The following is a 12,148-nucleotide window of genomic DNA, read 5'->3' on the forward strand; positions in this document are numbered from 1 at the left end:
TGCTCAAATCAAGAAATTAGAAAAAATTCACAAGAAAAAGCACAGTGATAGAAAAATTAGCGAATTAAAAAGATAAAAGCAGAAATTAAAAACTTTGAAGAGTGGCAGATCTGAGACACAAATTCAAAACCTAAATCTTAAAGAAAGAAAACAAGATAAATTGTTGTTTAATTTAATTGAGCTTAAAAGAGTAAAATCATAAATACACAAAATAAGAATTTATAACAAGGGAGTTAAATTTAGATACAGGAGAAATTAAAAGATTCAGGAGAGACTGCCATGTGTATCATGATAAATTTGGGAACCTGGTTCAAATGAGGGGTTACCAAAACTGACCTCCAAGTGCATAGAAAACATACAAATATGTAGTAAGATATTAAAGAGCAACTTCCTCAAAAGTATCTTAGCACAGTCATTTTCACTGAAAACTTCTACCAAATCCTTAAGAAATAAAGCCTTTGTGTCTGCTTCTATGTTCTGAAGCACGACGGGAAAAGACTTCTAAGCTTTTTATGAGTGAATGCAACAACAAAGGTAATACCAAAAAATTAAACTATAGCACAATATCACTTATGAATATTTACATTAAAATGCCAGATAGCCTATTAGCCAACAGAATTAAGGCGTACATTGAAATGATAACACAACTTTACTAAGTGGTATTTACTTCAAGAATGCCAGGATTGTTCAATAATTCACCATTTACTAGAGAAAAAGTAAGATAATCATATAATCATCTCCACAAGTGCTGAAAAGAATTTGATAAAAATCTAACAACCATTTTATATAATAGCTATTAATAAAATGAAAATAATAAGGTGGATTATTCAATACATTTCTATTGAGATAACTGGCTAGCCATCTATAAAAAAAGGGAACTGGATTACTGCTTCTCCTTTTACACCAAAACAAATTACAGATGCATTCGATTAAGTGGAGGGGAGGAGGAAAAATAAACTCATGTAAGTATCAGAAGAAAATATGGGAGAATAAAAGCATAATATGCTAATTAGACTGGACGACCTTCCGGACAAAAGCCAGGGCTGTGAGAGAAGCCCAGGTCTTGGGTGCCAGAGGGAAGCCGGTGCCGGCAGCCAGGGGAAGGAAGGCCTACTTTTGCATGAATTTCATGCATCGGGCCTCTAGTTTCCTAAATAATCTTGGACCAGGGAAGAACTTGCTTCAGTATCATACATAAAACAATCAAGAAACCATAAACAATAGGCTTATATAGTTAACTACCTAAAGACAAGGAAGAATTCTTCGTAGCCCTGAAACTCCATAAACAAAAAGACAAATGACAAACTTGAAAAAATATTTATAACATATCACAGAATTATCTATAGAGTATATATAAGTTAATAATAAACAGCCAAAATCCAATGTAAAAGTGACAAAGAACTTAAATAGTACACAGAAAAAAAAAATGAAAGAGACTTTTAAACATATAAATACATGCATAATCTCATTCATTATAACCTTTTTTACACATCAGATTGGCAAATATAAAACAAGTGGCTAAAAAAACACAAAAACAAAAACAAAAACATGTGGCATCATATTGGTGAGGGTTGGAGAAACAGCCACTACCATATATTTTCAGTGGTAGTGAAAATTGATTCAATGTCTGTGGGAAGCACATTAGCAATATCTGCCCAAAATACAAATGCATGTACCCTTTGACCCAGGACTTCCACTAATAGGAAATTATCCTACAAACATATTCATAATTTATGATATTTCATACAAAGATTCACTATAGCATTGCTATGTTTGTTTATTTAATAGTTAAACATTGGAAACAATGTACATGGCCATAATTAGGGGACCAATATTCTAATGACAGTAGATATTTACAAGAGAATACTCAAGAGCTTTTACAAAAGCAGCAGCACTGTATGCATTGGTTAAGAACCATCTCCAAGATTCATTATCAAATAAGGCAAAAAGCAAAATAGTGATAGTGTAGAATACCATTTATTTATATAACACAAAAGTAAACCTACAGAAACACTTATTTAACATAGTGATTTTTATATTTACACTAGAGGCCTGGTGCACTAAATTCATGCACTGAGGAGGTGGGGTGGTGGTGGTGGGGCGTCCATCAGCCCAGCCTGTGCCCTTTGGCAGTCTGGGAGCCCTCAGGGGATATCCGACTGCTGGCTTAGGTCTGCTCCCTGCACTGCAGCAGAGGTGGGAGAGGCTTCCACCACTGCCGCTCACTTGCCAGCTGTGAGCCCGACTCAGGGCTTCTGGCTGAGCAACACTCCCCCAGTGGGAATGCACTGACCACCAGTGGGCAGCTCCTGTGTTGAGCATCTGCCCCCCTGGTGGTCAGTGCATGTCATAGTGACCAGTTGTTCCACTGTTTGGTCAATTTGCATATTAGCTTTTTATTATATAGGATAGTACATATACATATATAAATACACACACACACACACACACACACACACATACTTAAAAAAATTTTTTTCTCTAAATTTACCCAAGACCCTGGCAACTTTGGTTATCTTTCATGAGTGAACTGGTAACCTGAAGGAAAATGCAGGAAGGACGCTTACTTCTCATACTTTTGTTTTAGTGTCAGGTTCCCAAGACTCAGAGCCTGAGATAGGGATTCTTGAGTGTGTGCTTTTAGGAAAAGAAGAATGAGGTAAGAAGGTTAGGGTGGGGATTAAAAACCAAGCAAGAATGTATCTTGGCTGGAGTCTAGCTTCTGCCTGATTCCTTGAGGAGCTCTGGAACGTGAATTTCACCATAATGTGGGTCCTTCCATGAGACAAAGATTCAGGCCTTTGTATCCTTATCAGTCAGCAACTGGCTGTGAGCTGCGGGCAGCAGGAAGGAGTATCTTCTCAGGAGAGGTGGCTCCTAATGGCCAAAAGCAAATTTTTATGGTTTCAGTAATCAACTCATGAAATATGTGTAATTAAATGTGATTTACAATTTTTATTTTTATTTTTTTTATTTTTATTTTTTATTTTTTTTTATAGTGTCTTTGCAGATGTGATTAGTTTTTTTTTTTATTGCTTAAAGTATTACAAAGGGTATTACATATGTATCCATTTTATCCCCCCGCCCTAGACAGTCCCCTAGCCTCCCCTATCACCCAGTGTCTTATGTCCATTGGTTATGCTTATATGCATGCATACAAGTCCTTTAGTTGATCTCTTACCCCACTACCTCCTGCCCCCCAACCCTCCCCGGCCTTCCCGCTGCAGTTTGACAATCTGTTTGAGGCAGCTCTGCCTCTGTATCTATTATTGTTCAAAAGTTTATAATGGTCTCTATTGTCCATGAATGAGTGAGATCATGTGGTATTTTTCCTTTATTGACTGGCTTATTTCACTTAGCATAATGCTCTCCAGTTCCATCCATGACGTTGCAAATGGTAAGAGTTCCTTCCTTTTTACAGCAGCATAGTATTCCATCGTGTAGATGTACCACAGTTTTCTAATCCATTCATCTACTGATGGGCACTTAGGCTGTTTCCAGATCTTAGCTATGGTGAATTGTGCTGCTATGAACATAGGGGTGCATATATCCTTTCTGATTGGTGTTTCTGGTTTCTTGGGATATATTCCTAGAAGTGGGATCACAGGGTCAAATGGGAGTTCCATTTTCAGTTTTTTAAGGAAACTCCATACTGTCTTCCATAGTGGCTGCACCAGTCTGCATTCCCACCAGCAGTGCACAAGTGTTCCTTTTTCTCCACATCCTCTCCAGCACTTGTCGTTTGTTGATCTGTTGATGATAGCCAGTCTGACAGGTGTGAGATGGTACCTCATTGCTGTTTTGATTTGCATCTCTCGGATGATTAGTGACTTTGAGCATGTTTTCATATGTCTCTTGGCTTTCTGAATGTCCTCTTTTGAAAGGTGTCTATTTAGGTCCTTTGCCCATTTTTTGATTGGATTGTTTATCTTCCTTTTGTTAAGTTGTATGAGTTCCCTATAAATTTTGGAGATTAGGCCCTTATCAGATATGTCATTGGCAAATATGTTTTCCCACACAGTGGGTTTTCTCGTTGTTTTGTCGATGGTTTCTTTTGCTGTGCATAAGCTTTTTATTTTGATGTAGTCCCATTTGTTCATTTTTTCTTTAGTTTCAAGTGCCCTAGGAGCTGTATCAGTGAAGAAATTGCTTCGGCATATGTCTGAAATTTTCTTGCCTTTGGATTCTTCTAGAATTTTTATGGTATCCTGTCGTACATTTAAGTCCTTTATCCATTTTGAGTTTATTTTTGTATATGGTGTAAGTTGGTGGTCTAGTTTCATTTTCTTGCATATATCTGTCCAATTTTCCCAACACCATTTATTGAAGAGACTATCTTGGCTCCATTGTATGTTCTTGCCTCCTTTGTCAAATATTAATTGAGCATATTGGTTCGGGCCGATTTCTGGGCTCTCTATTCTATTCCATTGATCTATATGCCTATTCTTGTGCCAGTACCAGGCAGTTTTGAGAACAGTGGCTTTGTAATACAACTTGATATCTGGTATTGAGATCCCACCTACTTTGTTCTTTTTCAGGATTGCTGCAGCTATTCGGGGTCTTCTTTTATTCCAGATGAATTTTTGGAAAGTTCGTTCTAGATCTCTGAAGTATGCTGTTGGTATTTTAATGGGAAGTGCGTTGAATTTATACATTGCTTTGGGTAGTATGGACATTTTAATGATGTTGATTCTACCAATCCATGAACACGGTATGTTCTTCCATCTGTTTATGTCTTCCTCTATGTCTTTTTTCAACGTCCTGTAGTTTTCTGAGTAGAGGTCTTTTACCTCTTTAGTTAAGTTTATTCCTAGGTAGCTTAATTTTTTTGGTGCAATGGTAAACGGGATTGTTTTTATAATCTCTCTTTCTGAAAGTTCACTATTGGTGTATAGAAATGCCTCAGATTTCTTGGGGTTAATTTTGTATCCTGCTACATTGCCAAATTCATGTATTAAGTCTAGTAGCTTTTTGATGGAATCTCTAGGGTTTTGTATGTATAATATCATGTCGTCTGCAAATAAGGACAGTTTTACTTCCTCTTTTCCAATTTGGATGCCTTTTATTTCTTCTTCTTGCCAAATTGCAATGGCTAACACTTCCAGTACTATGTTGAACAGGAGTGGTGAGAGGGGGCATCCCTGTCTTGTTCCTGTTCTTAGGGGAAATGGTGTTAGTTTTTGTCCGTTGAGTATGATGTTGGCTGTGGGCCTGTCATATATGGCTTTTATTATGTTGAGGTATGATCCTTCTACTCCCACCTTGCAAAAGCAAATTTTTAGAAAAGGCATCAGCTCTAAGGGATTAGTAATCAGTTAGAAAGAGGGATCTGGGCCCAATAGGGACCTCTTTTTGTGGTTTGTCTAGATTCTAAAATCAGCATGAACACCAAAATTTAAGCAGAAAGCCTTAGAAATCCTTAGCAAGACTCCAACTTGAAATCATGTTAGTCAATTTTTCCACCAGTATTGGAACACATTGTGTTTTTCTGGACGAGCGCCACGTGAAATAGTTGGCTTGCATGTAGGTGACCTTCTGTTCGAAAAATCCACAACTTTAAACACTGGACTCATAATCATTGATGAGAGTCTCCAGGATACAAATGTAACAGCAGTTTTTTTTGTCTCTCATCCCAGACTCATCCCGGAACAGAATGTTAGGGGACCAACCATATTATTTAGTCTCTATTCTTTATTTTTCCTACCAAATGTAGTTAAGAATGCCGGATATGTTGTACAAAAAAAATTATCCAAAAATTGGACAAAAGGCAAAAGATGATTTTAAGTGACCTTTTAATATATTAGAACACACACACACACACACACACACACACAATTGATTTCAGAGAAGAATGGAGTGAGAGAGAGAGACACACACATCAGTGATGTTGAGAAAATCATTGATCAGTTGCCTCCTGCAAGCCCCACACTAGGGATTGAGCCTGCAACCCAAGCATGTGCCCTGACCAGGTATTGAACCATGACCTCCTAGTTCATAGGTCAATGGTCAATGCTCAACCACTGAGCCATACCGGCCAGGCTTAGAGCATTTTCTAATAGACTCATCTGAGGGTCATTCTCTCTCAGGAAACATAACTTATTTTGCTAGCAATTGATTAGCACTAGATTTTCACAACTCTACCAAATTAGATGTTAGCTTATAGAAACTGGTAAGGTATGATCCTCCCCACCCCCTCTGTAAAGAAGATAACCTAAAGGTTATGATTTATGCCTTCTAGGGTATAAACCACTTCCACATCTAACTCAACAATCTGATTTCAGCATTCCTTTTCCTACTGATACTTATGTCCCAGTTTCTCTTATCCTTATAAAACTCTTTTTTCTGTCCTCTGGTTCCTTCACTGGTGAGTTAAAACTTGGACATGCTCACTATTCATATGAGAATCATGCCTTTTATTTCTTATTTTTTTAAAATATATTTTATTGATTTTTTACAGAGAGGAAGGGAGAGAGAGATAGAGAGTGAGAAACATCGATGAGAGAGAAACATCGATGAGCTGCCTCTTGCACATCTCCTACTGGGGATGTGCCTGCAACCCAGGTACATGCCCTTGACCGGAATCGAACCCGGGACCTTTCAGTCCGCAGGCCGACGCTCTATCCACTGAGCCAAACCGGTTTCGGCGAGAATCATGCCTTTTAAATAATTTGAGAAAATATGCATTTTCAGTGTAAACTAACAGTGTAAATTTATGTGTTAAATACACACACAGAGTAGCTTGCTATAAAATAATACATTGGATGACATCAATCCTAGTGGAAATGCTACCAGAATCATTGTGCATCATCTTCTCTCTTGAAGGCAGGGTTGTATGTTTTTAAATCTGGCTTATGACTATTAGCCTGGCTGCTGAAGTACTTGACATACTGCCACAGGTAGTACTTTGAAAAATGGCTTCACTAGTAAAAAGAATAAAAATAAAAATTAGTCATATATTTTTCCAGGTGCATTTCCCTCAAAAATCCCATTGGCAGAGCCCATGGGGCCAAGGTTGCCAAATTTAGCAAGTTAAAATACAGACTATCTAGTTAAACTTGAACTTCAGATAAAAACATTTTAGTATAAGTAGATCTCAAATAGTGCAAGTATTTTATCTGAAAAGCCTATTGGTTTGGGTTGTAGGAAGCAGGCAGGGGAAGCAAGGTGTTTTCCAATAGTGCCAGAAATGCAAAGGATGGTAGCCAGAGTCTGAGTCCTGTGCTGGGAAATACCAAAGGCCAAACCCAGGAAGTGGAATCCTGTTATCAACTGCAAGGTGTGAAAGTAGTATCCTTGAGTTGGGAGCTAATTAGCACTGTAATAGGGCAAACAGCTAGAGCCAGGCATGGGACCAATGAAGAGAATTCACAGAGCTGCTCTGAAGGCTAATGTGTGAAAGTGGGTTTTTATTTCCCAGACACTCTGGAAAGTCCATCCAGATAAATGAGTTGACTAGACATAGTTAAAATTCAAAGAGAACATATTTTTTAAATTGTGGTAAATTATACATAACATTTATAGTTTTAACCACTTAAAAGTGTACCACTCAGTGAACTATCACCACTATCTATTTCAAGAACATTTTCATCTTCCCAAATACAAATAATCTAATCATTAAACAATAACTCCCCAGCTCCTGGTAACCCCTATTATACTTTGTCTCTTTGTGGATTTGCTTATTCTAGGTAACTCATACAACAGGAATCATTCAGCCTTTGTTCTTTTGTGTCGGGCTTATCTCACCAAACATAATGTTTCCCAGGTTCATTGTCATGCATCAGAATTTCATTGCGTATTAAGGCTGAATAACATCCCATTGTACATACAATACCACATTTTGTTCATCCATTAAGAGGACATTTTGTGGACATTTTATTTTTTTAGTTTGCTTACGTCATAGTTATTTGTTGCTATATAAAAAGCACTCCATAACTAAGTGTATTAAAATAACAACCTTCTTTAAAAAATTGCTCTTGAGTCTTTGGATATCCTTGGCAGTTCTGTTGATTTGGGGCAGGCTTCAGCGACCTCAGCTGGGTTGTCTGTCATATCTATGCTTCCTTCTAGGTTGGCTCAGCTTAGGTGGCTTGTTTCTGCTCCATGTGGTCTCTCATTTTCCAGCAGGTTAGCCTGAGCTTGTTTACATGGAGTAGAATGAGAACTGTGCAAGGCATCTTTAAGCCTAGTCTTGGAACTAGCACAATATCACTCTTGCCTCAGTCATTTTTGGTCAAAGTCACAAGGCCAACCTCAATTCAAGGGATGGGAAATAGACTCTACCATTTCATTGGAGGAGCTCAACAAACATAGCATCTATCCAGAGATGTGGAGAAAAGAATAATTATGGCCACCTTTGCAAACAGTCTACCACAACCTATTAAACTAGAATAAAATCTGTCTGAAAGTTTGTTTTTCTACTTCTCAAATTGATCAACAAACTCAATGCAATCCTATCAAAATTCTAATTGTGTTTTTTTTCTTAAGGAATGGACACACTAGTTTTAAAATTCATATGAAATTTCAAGGAGCCCAGGACAGACAAAACAATCTTGAGAAAGAAGACAAAGTTGCAGAACTCACAATTCTCAATTTAAAAACTTACTACAAAGCAACAGCAACCAAGATAGTATGGTTCTGGCATAAGGATAGAAATATAGACTAATGGATAGGATTGAGATTCCAGAAGTAATCCTATATATCTTTTGCCTAGGTCAATTATAATTTAACAAGAATGCCAAGACCATTCAATGGGGAAACAATCGTGTTTTCAACAGCTGGTGCTGGGACAGCTGGCCATCCATAGGCGAAAGAATAAAGTTGGATCCCTACCTCACATCACATACAAAAGTTATCTCAAAATGACAGGAGGGAAGGTCACACAATAAGAATAGGACCACAGATGTTTAATGATTATTCACCTTACTAACTATGGATAAGAGGTTTTCTGAGAAACTGGAGGATGTGCAAAAAGAAAAACAGAGCTCTAAAAAGATGAGACATCTCAGAGCAAGGATGGGTCCATTGCTCAGAAAAGAAAATGCATTTTGAGGACAAAGGACAGGATGCACTTTGGTTTGGTTGCTGTGCTGTGCCTCTGGGAGTTTGCCTCAGGAATGTGATCCCTTCTCCGGTTTTACCACCATTGAAAATTAACTACTTTCCTATTGGACTTCAATATCTTGGAAGGTGAGACACAACCACAGACCCTGAGGCCATCCCTCCTCTTCCCCATTGCACGCAGCCTTTCGACCTTATCCCTATATAATCAGTCAGCTCATAGGAGGTCGTTATTGATTAGTGCTATTAAAATGATATGAAGAGATTAGGTTATACTTTTCCATATTTCCTGAATTTTTGCAATCAGCATGTGTTATCTGTACAAGCATAAAAATCAGTAAAACTAGTTCCATCTTGAAGAAAAAGATACCTTGGTCTCCAATAATGAGTGGTTAACCCTCTCTGTCTTATCCTCTTTAACTACTAGACTGCATTCATATCCTGAGACTTCTTTGAGCTTCCCCACTGCACTATCTTACAAGGAAGGCAATGTAGATTTCTCTCTGTTCCATAAAAGCTTAAGAGATGGCAAGGTGAGGCCAAAAGTCATACCAGAGAAGGACAATGATGGCCAATTCCAGGATCTTTAGCCAGTTGCCACATTCAGGGTTCTTAGGTAGAGAGTTGCCACAATGCTTTACAGTTAAGCTTGTATGACACCTCTCCCAGGAATTCTGAAGAGCTAAGCACAGGTCATGCCACTGACCTCACCAAACCATAAGCCTCCCTCAGCCTTGGGAACTCTCTCCATTCCCCAACTTCGCTCTCTACTAAGCTAGTCTATCCCATGCCTCCTGTTTTCTCATTGTGGTGCCACTCATTGTCTAGAGCTTGGGAAAGTTTCCCTGAGGCCACTGAAATACATGGATTAGGGGTATCTTTGGAGATAATTTTAACCTACTACCATTGTATTTTCCTTGTAATATAAAAAAAGGTTAAGGGGAGAGTGAAGAAAACTTGAGGGCACTGTTAGCCTACAAAAAGGGTTGAAGGGGAGAGGGAAGTCTAGGGGCCATGCAGACAGATCAAGCCAGTTTCACAATTTTACCTGGGGCCAGGATGAAGTGGTTTACTTCAAAGCTCCTGTAACTGGTTGAACCACATCTTCTCTGTCCTAACTTGGTAATGTCTTGGGCAATAAACTTCATTCATTATTGCAACTTGGCTTGTCATTAGCTAACAATTCTTAAAACAGTTTGCTGTCAAATATATATTCTTTGCTTGGTTCATGTTTTTGCCTCCTTTTCACATAAGCTACCATATATCTCGTTTAAGAGCTTTATAGTCCAGTTTAAATTCTGGTTCCCTGCTTATGGAGCTTGCACTGGCAGAGCAGATAATGTGGCTGTCATAACATTTATTCATTAAAAATATGTTTGCTGAGTGTCTCTACGTGTTACCAGGGAATGAGACAAACAAGATAGCCCTTTCTTTAGGGGTTCAGCAATTATTCTTTATGGCTGCTGGAGCTGATAGACACTAAATTGTTTAGAAGACAACATTCCCTAGTCAGAAGACACCATTCCCACGCTCAGAAAAGAAAAAGCTGGTGAATTCATTTGTTTATTTGTTGATTTGTTGATTTGTCTACTGACTAGGGAATGGTGTCTTCTAAACCATTAACGAACTTCCTTGTTTTGGGGCTAGAATTCCATAGAAAGAACATTGTGCCAGTCTGTAAACTTCCCAGGGAAACTTGATGCCTTTCCCCAAGGTATCCATCTCCATTACAGAGCAGGGCATAGCAGCAAGGTCTAAATGGGATGGCAATATGCTGATACACTGAATAAATCCATATTACATATTACTGGTTGATGCAATCTCCCACCAAATATTTTCAAAGCTTCAATTCACTTGTGGACACTTACATTCATTCTTTTATTGATTCCTCTGAAGGTATATGTTAAGCACCATCTGTGGATGGATGAGAATGATTGGTACCATTCCCAAGATGGAGGCTTTTGGGAGACTGGTCATTCCATTTCTAGTGCCTCTACAGGCTGACTGACTTTAGCTGGAGCTGCTCTGTGCAATAACTATAATCTCGGTGGGTCTGAGATTGGGGATAGGTCCCCACATCTTCCTGCAAATGAGGATTGGAGTTGTAGAGATGAAAAATGGGGTGCTTCTGCTGAAATCCTAAGATATCCTGACCTTACATCAATCGCATTAATAAGGAGGAAATGATATGCTGGTTGTATATTTTCAGGTATTATCTCTTGGCTGTGATGGCCCTTATATCTTCCAAAGACTCCTTTCCCTTGATTACTGTATCCCAAGACCCATGTTCCCAGGTACTTTGGAGACGTCTGCCATATCCTCCTTTTATCTCCCTTCAGCAGGGAAACCTGTAGTCATCAATTGTCTCACCCCTGTCCTAGGTGCCCAGGTGTATGACCATCTTCCTTACTTCTGCTGACCATCATCTGTAAAAGACACAGATGGCTGCACGGTGAAAGATAACCAACCAATGTCCAAGCTCAGAAAAAAGAAGGTGGTGAATTCATTTGTTTGTTTTCCTTTTGCGTTGTAAGAATAAATCGTTACTCATTCAATAAATTGTTGAGCACCTTTATGTATGCATAAACACTCTGTCTTTAGAAGCAGCTTCACTGTTAAAGGCTGCTATTTACTCCCCCCTACCTTTGCTTTTCAGAAACAGTGGGAGGGAGGGAGAAGGAGGTGAGAGAGAGAGACAACAGTGATGAGAGAGAATTATTGATCAGCTGCCCCCTGCATGCTCCCCACTGGCGATTAAACTCACAACCCAGGCATGTGCCCTGACCAGGAATTAAACCGTGACCTCGTGGTTCATAGGTTGATACTCAACCACTGAGCCATGCCAGGCAGGCTGCCTGTCTTCTTATCCTATACCTTTACCACTATACAGAACATTTTTCTAAAATTACTTTTAAGGTTTGATATGTGTTGACTGTCATTTAGACTACCCTACATATGGAAAATAAGTAGACTTAACAAATACTTATAATTTGGGTTTTAAAAGTCCTACTCTTAAGTGAAAGGGAAAGGGTTGGCTTTCTAAATTATACAAAATTTTTCCATCTTTTATTCATTTATTTCACTGATTAAC

At 38.6% G+C, this 12,148-nt stretch overlaps 1 long non-coding RNA gene across 1 annotated transcript; it reads left to right on the forward strand.

The window, feature by feature from the left end:
• Positions 1-8,581: 8,581 nt before the first annotated feature.
• LOC132215657 (uncharacterized) lies at positions 8,582-11,691 on the forward strand. Its single transcript, XR_009448579.1, has 3 exons — positions 8,582-9,186; positions 11,267-11,351; positions 11,439-11,691. It is a non-coding gene; the product is annotated as an uncharacterized LOC132215657 (long non-coding RNA).
• The last annotated feature ends 457 nt before the right edge of the window (positions 11,692-12,148 follow it).

The sequence above is a fragment of the Myotis daubentonii genome, chromosome 14 (genome assembly GCF_963259705.1).
Source record: "Myotis daubentonii chromosome 14, mMyoDau2.1, whole genome shotgun sequence".
Lineage (NCBI taxonomy): Eukaryota > Metazoa > Chordata > Mammalia > Chiroptera > Vespertilionidae > Myotis > Myotis daubentonii.